Raw genomic sequence first — 12,786 nt, 5'->3', positions numbered from 1 at the left:
ATATCAGAAAGCAGACAGCTGAGATGTTTATGGGAAAGTCAGTAATTGAGGCTCTAAAGAGCTTCGCTATAATGACTAACCAGGCAGACTGACTTTCCAGAAAGACAAAGTCTCAGAGAAGACATGATCCAGGTTTTCTGAAATCATGAAGTATGTGAATAGGGCAAATATGAACTTGTTCATCCAATTCAAGAAATGTTTTAAAGCTTTGAAAAAGTAATTTTAGGGTAGATGGAAGGTCACAGGAATTGTATTTTATTGTTGACCTTAAGGTCTAAGCTGTAAGATTGCCTAATGTGAAACTACTTTAAGAAGACTATCTTTTGCTGTTGTAGTAATTATCCCCCCTTGGATTAGTTTCAAAATTGTTCTTTTTTTTTTTTTTTTTTTTAATTTTATACTTCTAAGGCAAATGGGTCTTTTAGCAGATTTTCAGATGTAAGTAGAAATTATTTCAGTTGAGTGATAAAGACTTACTAAATTAATACTTGTTAATTAGTGGATGGTAGATTCATAGTGGATTATTAAAGAAATAGACAATGTCAAATGTGATAAAGACTTACTAAATTAATACTTGTTAATTAGTGGATGGTAGATTCATAGTGGATTATTAAAGAAATAGACAATGTCAAATGTGTATCTCTTAGCATCAGAAGTTGTCATGGAGAGCAAATGTATTTTTTTCTTAAAATGTGTTTTGATATTTCTGTCAGAGACCAAATACCAAGTCAACAATTAGTCATTTAGTAAGGCATCTCTTGTGTTATCCAGAACTATTACAGCTGCTGTGGCTCCCCTAACTGCCTCCCCGCCCCCCCGCCCCGCGCCCCCCCCCACCCCCCCAACACCTGTTAGACATACTCAAGGAAGTTTTTTCCTCTCTATGTCCAGAAAGGTACTATTGGCTCAAGCTTTTTTGAATATCAAGAGAGTAAAGCCTTCTACTTACAAAATATCTGCTTTGTATTTAGTACTATGCAGAATGGTCATGCAGGCACTCTTTTGGGATTTTAATGTTAATGGGATGGTTTTACTTCATTAGTTTTATAAATTATAAAGGCCATTAGAGCTGTTTGCTACATTCTACCATAGGCCCAAGGGAGAGAGGCCTTTATCTATGGAAACATGACACACCTTTACAATTTCGTCTTGCTTTTTGGAAAGGTCCATGTCCATGTACACTTTATGACTTGCTCACATTTTCTTTAGAAATATTGAACACTGAGTGCTGAATTCTTACCATTTTAGATGATGATGTGTTCATGATGAGAATAATGATACTGAAATAGTGAAAGGTATCACCACATAATATAAGCATTGAATATCTTTGAATTTTAAGATTTTCAGTTCAAAACCACTTTAATAGATCTCTTAAAAAAAAAAAAGTTGATTGTGATATCCATGCTACCGCACAAAGGTGTGATCATGGTAAACCATCTATCCCAAAATAAAGAACTTATTCTCTTTTATATTTTATGTGCTTTATCTTTATTCTTGAGGTATTTTTTGGCATCTAATATGACATCTGATTACCTCTCTTTTTTCTAATTCATAATCTCTCAGACTAATTGTTAACCTAAACAAAAACTTTTTTTCATTGCCTTTTTGTACTTTTTAAAAATGTCTTTTTATAGTTAGAATCAATTGATTTTATAACTTTTAAAAGAACTGAGTGAAAAGACGAACAAATAATATGAGTTACTGTAAATTACTTGACTGTTTTTGAATTTTTAATGAATTCTTAAAAGCACCTGAAGCTTTACTTGATTGAGCAAGAATCTTACAATTGGACTCCCCTTTATATTATTTTGGCCTAAAGTCATTTCCATATCCTATTTCTTGCAGTAGGGCAAACAGACTTACTGTTTGTAGTTTTATCCTTTTATTTCCAATTTTAAGTACATATACCTGAGTGTCACTTTGGGTTCCCCGTCTCCCTCTTCTTCTCTCCCTCCCCTGACACACACCTTGTACTGTTAATCTGTCATTAAAATTATGTTAGTTGTAGGTAACTTCCCTTGATATTTCACATTTTCTAGCCTTCTTCACTTCCTACTCTTTCCTTTAGATGTTTAAATCTAGAAGAAATTTTTATCCTGAAAAAAATACTTTTTAGTCAGTATTGCAGACGGATGATTGTAAACTTCATCTCTGTAGATGAAGTGTATGAAAATAGGATTCATTTTCTCCTTTGTTGTTTTGGTTAAAAACTTGAGATAATGTGTTGACGAAATGCAGCTGGCACAGCGCAGTTGGTGGCATGCTGTCATTCTAAAGGTTAAACAGCTGTGCTGGAAAAAGTCATTTTGGTTTAGTCCTTTTAATTGGGAACTGTTTTGGAGGCTGAGTTCCAGGACAGAATGTCTATGACACTTTAACATATTTAACATATTCTCAAAAATAATCAGAATTCAGCCTAATAACCTCAACCACTTGACTTCCTACTGGATTACATTTTGGTTATATAAAGAAAATAAGGTTAGTTTTTTAAAAGAGCAGGCTGGTCTGCAAAAAGGCTATGAAGAAATATCAGTCTTTGATGAAACTGAGACGTATTATAGAAGCCTTAGGCTTCTAAGACTGAGGAATTGGAGGCATCCTGTTTTAATCCCCTGTAACCCAGCCACATGCGTCACACTGAGTGCTGTTAATACCTGATATTTTTTAAAAGGGTAAGAGACCTGTTTTTCCATGTATAGTGACAAATTCGAAAGTGGCATCTATTGCCTGTCCTCCCTATTCTCCCATATCTGGTCTGAGAGAAGGAGAGCCTTGCCATTTGTCACCTGCAAGTGTAGGTAGCTGACAGCATATGCAACGTTGGTGACTCCCTGGACTGTGACTTGTCTGCAAGGCGTCCTGCCAAGACTTCAATGTGGGGGGAGCTGGAGGATTAGAGTCAGGTTTCAGGGCCTCACCTGTGCAACATGGCCATAATATTAACTCCAGTAGCCCTGATGTGTCAGACCATTTATATAGCACTCCTTCCTTCCTGGCCACCAGAGCAGGGCCTACTTGTAACTGGTCCCTTTTCCTTGGATGGGTTTCAATAAAAGTGTGAGGTTTATTTTTCACTGGTTGTTTTCCACCTAAAACCCAATCTGAGGAACAGAGATCTAATTACTCTTGATGCAGCTGCTTTATTTTACTGAGGTAGACAGAGTTTAGTGACACTTAAGAATTAAGTTTTTTTTCAAGTCAGGGTTTCACTAGGAGTACAAAGTTATCTGTATTTTAAATCAAACACTTAATCTTTGAATCTAAAAATATTTAACATGACTCTTAACTTTGCCTTTTCCAAAATGAGAAAGTTACAATCAGAACTTGAAGAAATTTCCTATGTAGCTAGATACAAACATTTCAGATTCATGAAATGTGATGCTTCTGGCCTTCAGTTGCTGTTTGGATTTAAAACTCTGAGGTCTAGCCTTTGTTCTCAGGGGGCATCTTTTATCTGAATAGAGTTTCTAGGACTGTGCAGTGCTCAGAAGCTGTATCCGAGCTCTGAACTGGAAATCTGGTCTTTGTCATACCTGTGCAGAGAATTTGCTTAAATCACTCGGCTTCTCTAAACCTTAATTCTCCCAACTGTACAATGATATCTAGCTCCCCGGGTTACTATAAGTTTGTAATGAGCTCATGTTTGTGAAATCTAGTAGTTCAGTTCCGGGGACAAAAATATTCCTTCTTCTTTCCCTTTTTTGTAGCCTACATTAATAACTGGACATTTAGGAACATTAGGGTGGAGGTAGAGCTATAAAATTACCATTATCTAATAGTAATAGTACAACTATTTATGTAAAAAATTTTCTGCCTGTTCTTTTGTGAATTTCCTATTCACATACTTTGCCCATTTCCCTATTGTTTGTTCAGCTTTGGTTTGATTTGTAAAAGCTCCTAGCTATTATAGATATAAACCTTATGTTAGGCATGTTGTGAATGTTTTTTACTGTTTTGTCTTTTAATACTATATGTGGTGTTTTCTGCCACGTAGAAATTTAAAGTTTTGTTTTCATGTCGTGAGATCTATTGTTTCTCTTTGAATATATGAACCATTGATTATATGACATATATTGATTTTATGGATGTCAAAATGTGAAAAAACAAAGTCTTAGTTTCATTAAAATAGAATATCAATTTTTTCTCTTACAGTTCTTGTGTTTGGTGGTGGTGGTGGTGGTGGTGGTAGTGTGTGTGTGTGTGTGTGTGTGTGTGTGTGTGTGTATGTGTGTGTGTACAAGTGTTTGCATGTACAGACAGTCCTTAAATTACAATGATTTGACTTAGGATTTTTTGACTCTAGGATGCTGTGAAAGTGATACATGCTCAGTAGAAACCATACTTTGAATTTTCAATTTTCATCTTTCCTGGGCTAGTGATATGCCGTATGATCCTTTCTTGTGATGCTGGGCATCAAGTGGCAGCAAGCCACAGCTCCCAGTCAGCCAGTCAGTCATGAGGGTAAACAACTGATATACTGACAACCATTCTGTACCCATACAGCCATTCTGTTTTTCACTTTCAGTATAGTAGTCAATAAATTTCATGAGATATTTAACACTTTATTATAATATAGGCTTTGTGTTAAATGATTTTACCCAGCTGTAGGCTAATGTAAGTGTTCTGAGCATGTTTAAGGTAGGCTAGGCTAAGCTTTGATGTTCAGTGGATGAGGCATATTAAATGCATTTTTGATTTATGATGTTTTCAACTTACGATGGGTTTATCAGGACGTGACCTCATCATTAAGTGGAGGAAGGTTCCATGTAAATTGTGCTTATTTTCAGTTCTCAGAGATAATGCAAACATGACCAGCTAAGACAATTCTAGAAAGAATGTAGTTGGACAGAGCTCAGAAACCCTAGTATGTACTTCAGGTATTGCTATAGGCTTATCCATTACCTGAATGATGTGCTGCCCTGGCTGATGCTCTTGTTCAGCTGTCACTGTAACTTGATCCCTCCTTATATCTATCTGTGGTGGCAACAATGCAGAATTGGCCCTGGATTAGTATTTCTTGCCTGCACCTGCCGGACCCTAACTATGAAAGAAAGAGGGGAGGAGGAAGACAAATCCTGTAAAGCAGGCCACAAAGTAGAAGGCTAAAGTACCAGGTAAAAGCTCTCAGGGCAGAGTGCTATAACTACCTCTTCATCGCTGTAAGAAAGTCATCCTGGCCTTTTCTCCAAAAAAGAGTCAAGGTTGGTCTAAGGCCAAGAAGCAACTGTTCTCCTAAAGTAACCCAAGAATCTAAGAATATAATGGAAGATTGCTTATTTGGGAGTCAAGACACCAGGAATAGTTCAAAAAGGATTTTGCATTTATTGCCCATTAAAAAAAATCATGACACTGTAATAATTAAGAGCCACTTGCTCTGGTGCAGAGCATGGTAATCATCTGTGAATCAGTAGTTGATGACGTCACAGTGGCCCAAGACCCACAATGCAGACAGGGTGGTGAACATTCAGCAGAACATTATTGTGTCTCCGTGGCAATTCATGAACTGCAACAGTTCTTTGTCATTCCTGTGTTTTGGCAGGTAACAGTGGCTTTAAAGCCATCGAATCTAAAGCCTTAAAATTGTAATTTGTTGTTCTGTAGCCGATATTAGACTTGCTGAGGTCCTCCCACATACGACAGGGGTTTACACGCAATTTATGAAAATGGAATAATTGATAGAGAATTATTTAAATTTGTCTTCTGTAATATTTCATTTAAATAAATATTGTAGTAAGGTTTTAGCTCTTGGCAAATCCTGACAATAATAATAATAGTAGTAATAATAATAATAGTAATAATAATAATAATAATGTGAAAGCAGCTGTGGAAAAGAATAGTTATTTTTAAATCTCAGTAGACAAGTGGGACCTGCTCACTCATCTATTGAGCACACCTTTGTGATTTCTCAGAAATTAAATAGCATGACCCTTTGATTGAATCCAAAGCTGGAAATTTAAATAGGTAACTTCAAAGTAATTGGCTTGAAATCCAAGGATCTATTCTGGGATACTTTAGAAATTTTTATTTCCTTTTCACCCCAGCCTTAAATATATATGTGTGTGTACACACACACACACACACACACACACACACACACACATATATGTCAAGGCTTCAAAGTCTGCTGTTATACTTCCTCTAAACTATTTTTTTATAATTGGCACTGTTCAATCCTTTTCAGAATAAGATTTAAACTTGAGTTGGAAGAGAAGATGGTTTGGAAGAATCAAGAAGTATATAACAGTGGGATCTAAAAACCAAAACAAAAAGAGGTTGAAGGGACAGATCTGATTTATTCCAGAGAAGCAAGAGTGGGAAGGAGGTATATTATCATAAAGGACTTCATGCACATGAAGTGTTTGATTTTAGACTTTGGGGATTAGCTGTTCTCCATCTCTGCTAAGGGCAAAATAAAAGGAAGTGGTTTTAAGACTGAAACATGAAGAGGCTAACATGAAATAAGGAAGCATTTAGAAATACTTGTTTGTTAGGAACCCTCTTGCACTGTTGGTGGGAATGCAAATTGGTGCAGCCGCTCTGGAAAGCAGTGTGGAGGTTCCTCAGAAAATTAAAAATAGACCTACCCTATGACCCAGCAATAGCACTGCTAGGAATTTACCCAAGGGATACAGGAGTACTGATGCATAGGGGCACCTGTACCCCAATGTTTATAGCGGCACTCTCAACAATAGCCAAATTATGGAAAGAGCCTAAATGTCCATCAACTGATGAATGGATAAAGAAATTGTGGTTTATATACACAATGGAATACTACGTGGCAATGAGAAAAAATGAAATATGGCCTTTTGTAGCAACATGGATGGAACTGGAGAGTGTGATGCTAAGTGAAATAAGCCATACAGAGAAAGACAGATACCATATGGTTTCACTCTTATGTGGATCCTGAGAAACATAACAGAAACCCATGGGGGAGGGGAAGGAAAAAAAAAAAAAAAAAAAGAGGGTAGAGTGGGAGAGAGCCAAAGCATAAGAGACTGTTAAAAACTGAGAACAAACTGAGGGTTGATGGGGGGTGGGAGGGAGGGCAGGGTGGGTGATGGGTATTGAGGAGGGCACCTTTTGGGATGAGCACTGGGTGTTGTATGGAAACCAATTTGACAGTAAATTTCATATATTAAAAAATAAAAAAAAATAAAAAAAAAAAAAAAAAAAAAAAAAAAAGAAATACTTGTTTGTTGAACTAAATACCTGAACCATCTTAAACAAGACTAAGTGTATCAATAATTCTACCCTATTAGTTTGATTAGGTTGTAGACTCTTGAGTCTTCCCTAGATAGCTTTTATTTATTTATTTTTTTAAGCTTATTTATTTTGAGAAAGAGTGAGAGAGCAGGGAAGGGCAGAGAGAGAGAGAGAGAGAGGGGGGGAGAGAGAGAGAGAGAGAGAGAGAGAGAGAGAGAGAGAGAGAGAGAGAGAGAGAGAATCTCAAGCAGGCTCCATGCCCTGCGTAGAGAGATGAGATGGACACAGGGCTTGGCTTGATCTTATGAACTGTGACGTCATGACCTGAGCCAAAATCTAGTCAGGCACTTAACTGATTGAGCCACCTAGGTGCCCTCCTAGATAGCTTTTAAACTGACATGAGATGATTAGGTATGTCTCACAGTTTATTTCCAATCCTAAAATTTAGTGATTTATTCCAGCAGGCTCTGTAGCTAAATTATGTGCATGTTTCTCTCCCTCCTCTCCTTCCTTCCTCCCTCCCTTTTTTTCTTATTTTGTGTAATGTTGAAGACTAGTTTACATAGGTGTCATTTAAAAGGTTTATATTTATATTGAAGTCTCCCCTTTGACTGTGGTTCATATTGTATATTCAGACAGCATAATCTGAATATTTTTTATTAAGCTGAAAAAGGCCACTTTTGTGTTCCAATTAAAGCATCCTTAATATATTATTTATTTTTAAAAGCAGTTCCTGAACACTGAAGCTATGTTATATGCAACACAGATCTTTTCTCCATCTTACTCGGAACAGTAATTCCAGAGAACTAAATCTTTTCCCCAAGTGAGACACTCCTATCGTGTTGAAAGGTGATCTGGGCTTTTAGTGTGCACTGAAGCTGATGGCTGGTGGTCACTCAGCAGTTTAAGAAATATATGTTGGTCATTCGGGGGGTGGGGGCAAAGAGGTGAAGCATCTGAATTTTGGAGGAGAAGGGTTTAGAGGTTATTAATAGCATCCAGCTGTCCAGAAGAAATGAATGAACCACACTTATAGAAGATATCACTGGCCTAAATATTTTTTCTAAAATAACTCATTATTACTTTCTTTTCAAAACTGTTTTTTTTTTTTAATCCTCTCTCTTTCCCATCCATTTGAAGCTTCAACAACAGCCATTAATTTTTGTCAAGCACCTGCCATATACCCCATGCTAGGAACTGGGGATATAGCACTGAACAAGACAAGGTAGGGCAGGTTCCTGGCCTCATGGAGTTTACATTTTACTCCATTATTTTGTGCTCACATGATAAGGAACTAGAATTAGTGTCTGAGATGTAGCTCATAGTAAACATCTCAATTATATTTTAATTTATTGTTAAAGTAATATAGGAAAAACAACGTACTACTAGTTTTATTACATTCAAAACTTATATAAAGATATTAAATGTACTGTTTAGGATTTGGGGAGAGTTACTTGTCTGGCAACAATTTGCGTTCAAAAGTTTGTGAAAGATTGAGGTAGATCCTTTGTCCTCATATTTAGGTGGTGTCTGAGATGATTTTTAAAAAGTCAAGGTGCAAAATTTCCTTCCATACAGAGAATCCCCTTGCCACGGAGTCTTTTCTTCCCACCGTATCAGTGCACTTCCTTTGCCGCCACTAAAGATGAGGCAAGGAGGGTCTGTTGTCAAGACTAAGACAAGAGTGTTCAAGGTTCTGATGAGCATGTGGGTATTCTCCCTCATTAAAGCTATGTTCTAAATACTGTTTATGGGGGCACCTGGGTGGCGCAGTCAGTTAAGCGTCCAGCTCTTGATCTCCGCTCAGGTTATGATCTGTTTGTGAGTTCAGACCCTGCGTTGGGCTCTGCACTGATGGTGCAGAGCCTGCTTGGGATTCTGTCTCTCCTTTTCTCTGCCCCTCCCCCACTTTTTCTCTCTCTCCCTCCCTCCCTCTCTCTCTCAAAAACAAATAAATAAACTTTAAGTACTGCTCATGTTCTATAGGCAATTTTATTGTCTGTAGTCTACCACATACATTTTTTTCAGATTAATTAGATGCTTATGTGTCAACCTAGCAACCTAATTGTTGTTGGAAAATTTTGTTTTAAATTCAGAACAGCTGACCTATAGGTGGATGTTGGAATATTACCTACCCTTGCACTGGGTATACGAGGCCATCTTCTGTGAAGAAAACAAGCACATTTCTATTTGTGGGATGTCTATAGTGTTAGAATTCACTATGCTACAGTAGAATTATTATCTTAGTTAATACATTTCATTGTGAGGAATTTTCTTATTCTTATGGATTGCATCATGGATTGAGGATTTGGTCTTTATTCCATGCTAAAACCTGATTATTAATTAGCCTCTATTCTTCCTCTTTGCTGCCAGAAAATGGTATGATCTTTCATTTCAAAGTTGTAGAGGACTGTTCGTTTTCTTTGTTTACCAGATATTTGCTGGGATTTTGGCTACCCAGCACCTGAACTTCTATTCTTGTTTGGGTGAATTATTTGCTGTATGGGCCTTTGGGGGGGGGGCAGGGGATCAGATCTTCCCTCTTCTTGTCCCTGTTGTTAGGTCTCAGACATGTGATAGGCTAAGCCAGTCGGAATTACTCAGATCTTTGAATCTTGAAAGCGTGACTCAAAGAAGCATGGGCAGTTTATTGTTGGCAGTGGTAGTGTTGAGAGTCAGGCACCACCACTGTCCAGTCAAGGCAGTGGGGGTGAGAAAGGTATGTTAATGGGATTCTTCTGAGGCCGAGACTTCTGTTTCCCAGCCTCCCTTAGCTCTGGCTCATTTCCAGGCCAGGCATCCAGCTTTATCTTTGAGTCTTAGAATTTTCAATAACCTTCGAATTAACTCCTTTTTTTTCTTCTTTAAGTCTGCCAAAGTTGGTTTCTGTTGTTTATAACCAAGAACCTTGACTGATTTATTGTGTGAAAGCTAACTGCTGCTGAGTATATCTTCCAAAAAATGGTCCCACTAACATATATCCTATCCTAGATGCCCTTTTTACAGTGTGGTTTCACAGACCTAGAGGCGGTGTGCGTTCCCACTCCTTAAACCTGGGCAGATCACTAGATTGTGGTGGAGCTGATGATGGGTGACTTCCAAGGTGAAGCCATAAAAGGCAGTACAGTTTCTTCCTGGTTCTCCCTCCCGACCCCCCTTTTTTTGGGACCCTGAATCTACCATGCTAGAGGTACCCTGAATCTACCATGCTAGAGAGATCACGTGGAAAGACAATTACATCGAGTGAGAAGGGATGCCAGAGGAGTCCCAGCTGTTCCAGTTCCCAACTGATGAGTTTTCCCCATTTAGATAACATACAGATATGTGAGTGAGTAAGCTTTCAGATGATTTCAGCCCCCAGCCTTTGAGCTGGCCCAGCAGATGCTGATTGGAGCAGAAATAAACTATCTCCATTGAGCTGGCATTGAAGATTCATGAACAAAATAGGCATTGCTATTGTTTTAAAATACTTTTGGGGACATTGGCTTAGTCAGTTAAGCATCAGACTCTTGATTTTGGCTCAGGTCATGATCTCACGGTCCTGAGATCAAACCCTGCATCGGGGCTGTGTGCTAGACATGCAGCCTGCTTGAGATTTTCTCTCTTCCTCTCCATCTGCCCCTCTCCCCTGCTTGTGCTCTCTCTCTCTCTCTCTCTCTCTCTCAAAAAAAAAAAAAAGATACTTTGGGTTTATTATACAGCATTATATATCCAGAACTATGACTATTATACATATTTAAACCAGAACACCTAGTTGTAACTACTAGTATAGAATCATGTCTTTAGATTTTTAAAAGACAGGATTATTGATATAAAATAAACTCACTGATCTAGTTTCCCCCTTTTTGCATCTTATAGATTAAGAGAGTTTATTTGGTCTATTATAGAATTACTTAGCTGGAATAATATTAAAGAGCTTTATTGATGTTGGAATTACAAAATATCAAGGCTATCTTCAATATTGAGCTGTTAAAAATACTAGTTTTCTGGATATTTACAGCAGCTTTGCATCTGATTCCATTGTGGCCGGGATAAAATATTGCTTGGGCATCCCCTGTGTAAATAAGTCTCTAAATGTGAATTCATTCCCTCTATTAAGACTCTAGCACATCTTTCAAAAAGCAAAATGAAAATCCTAATTTTCTTCTGGGTTGGATGTCCCACTTAACAGGGAGATTTAGAGGGAGTTTTAAAAATTAGGAAAAAACAGCTCAGAGTTGTTGAGGATTTAACTACGTGTCAGGTACTATGCTAAGTGCTTGCATATCTTCTCATTCAATGATCATTTAAACAATCTTATGAAGTAGATTCTATTACTCTCCCTATTTTATAGGAAGATAAATGTGTGAGGAAACACATTTAGGGTAAATAAAACTTGTCCAGATCACATAGCTAGCAGCTGGGATTTGAACCCAAGACTCTATGTGTCTTCAGGACCATATATGCCATGCTGTACATCCAGAATGGCTGTGAATGATACTTGAACATTTAGGCCCCTGGATTACCTTTGGGGCCCCTAACATTCAGTGACAACACACACAAACCCTAGCTTTTTTGCAGATTTCACTCTCAGAGTCAGACAAAGAGATACTTTTCACACCTTCTCCCATTTGCTCTAAGCCCTAGTCTTTAAATGTTTAAAAAGGCTCCCCTTACTCTTTTAGGAAAAGCATGAGAACAGAAGCTTTACGGGGATCTTGATGGTCTCAGTGGCACCTGTTTTGACCAATTCTTTGAAGCAAATCTACTTTTTGTAGGAAGTATACAACTTGTATACGAATGATGCAAAGTAATCTATCCTTCATGATGACACTAATTGGTAAGTGTTTAAAGTAGATTTTCATCTCTAATACTTGAAATTTGAGTCACTTGTGACAGTAATGTAAGGGATTGACGGCTTCTGAGGGAAGAACTTGGAGACCATGCTGCCACATTGCTAGCCTGGGATGATGGCAAACTGCAGACCTCGAGTTGAAGGAGAACAAGGAAAATGATACTGGTGTTGGATGAGATCCTGATTACTTTAGTTTTTTGTTGTTTTTTTTTTTTTAGGTTTATTTATTTATTTTTGACAGAGAGAGTAGGAGACGAGCAGAGAGAGAGAGAGAATTGCAAGCAGGCTCTGCATCAGCAGCTCAGAGCCCAACACAGGACTCAAACCCACAAACCATGAGATCATGACCTGAGCCAAAACCAAGAGTTGGACACCCAACTGACTGAGCCACCAGGCGCTCCGGTTTGTTTTTTTTTAAATGTGTATATCATGCCTAGCTTCTTCAGCAGAGATGACTTGTAGGAGAAAATTTGCAAACAGGATGTTAGAAAAAATCCATCACTGTGTTTCCAACCAAAATTCAAATCTCTTCTCTGAATGTGCTCCTGTATGCTACTGCAGATACTGTACTACTCCATATGACAGCACCACTAAATTTTATATTTAGAGGAATTGATTTCGTAGTGAACAACAGAGCCCTGGAAATTCAGAACTCCCATATATCCTGCACTGGGTTACCAGAGATCTTTTTAACGCAGAGGCTCTGTGAGGGAACAACTACAATGGTTGAAGTACCTTATTGGGAGATG

The 12,786-nt window shown here is 37.9% G+C and overlaps 1 protein-coding gene across 8 annotated transcripts in view; it reads left to right on the top strand.

Moving 5' to 3' along the window:
• The window catches only part of PPM1L (protein phosphatase, Mg2+/Mn2+ dependent 1L), a 288,540-nt gene that overhangs the window by 98,721 nt on the left and 177,033 nt on the right, over window positions 1–12,786 (top strand). For 3 of the 8 annotated variants that reach the window (XM_042903670.1, XM_042903669.1, XM_042903671.1), the window contains one exon: window positions 11,868–12,022. The exons of 4 other annotated variants lie outside the window; for them this stretch is intronic. The gene's annotated coding sequence lies outside the window, so the exon portion shown is untranslated. Of the gene's footprint in view, window positions 1–5,455; window positions 5,540–11,867; window positions 12,023–12,786 lie in introns of those variants that run through there. One more of the 8 variants, XM_042903672.1, reaches the window with a different exon arrangement.

This window comes from Panthera leo, chromosome C2 (genome assembly GCF_018350215.1).
Source record: "Panthera leo isolate Ple1 chromosome C2, P.leo_Ple1_pat1.1, whole genome shotgun sequence".
Lineage (NCBI taxonomy): Eukaryota > Metazoa > Chordata > Mammalia > Carnivora > Felidae > Panthera > Panthera leo.
This window is presented reverse-complemented; position numbering and strand designations above follow the sequence as displayed.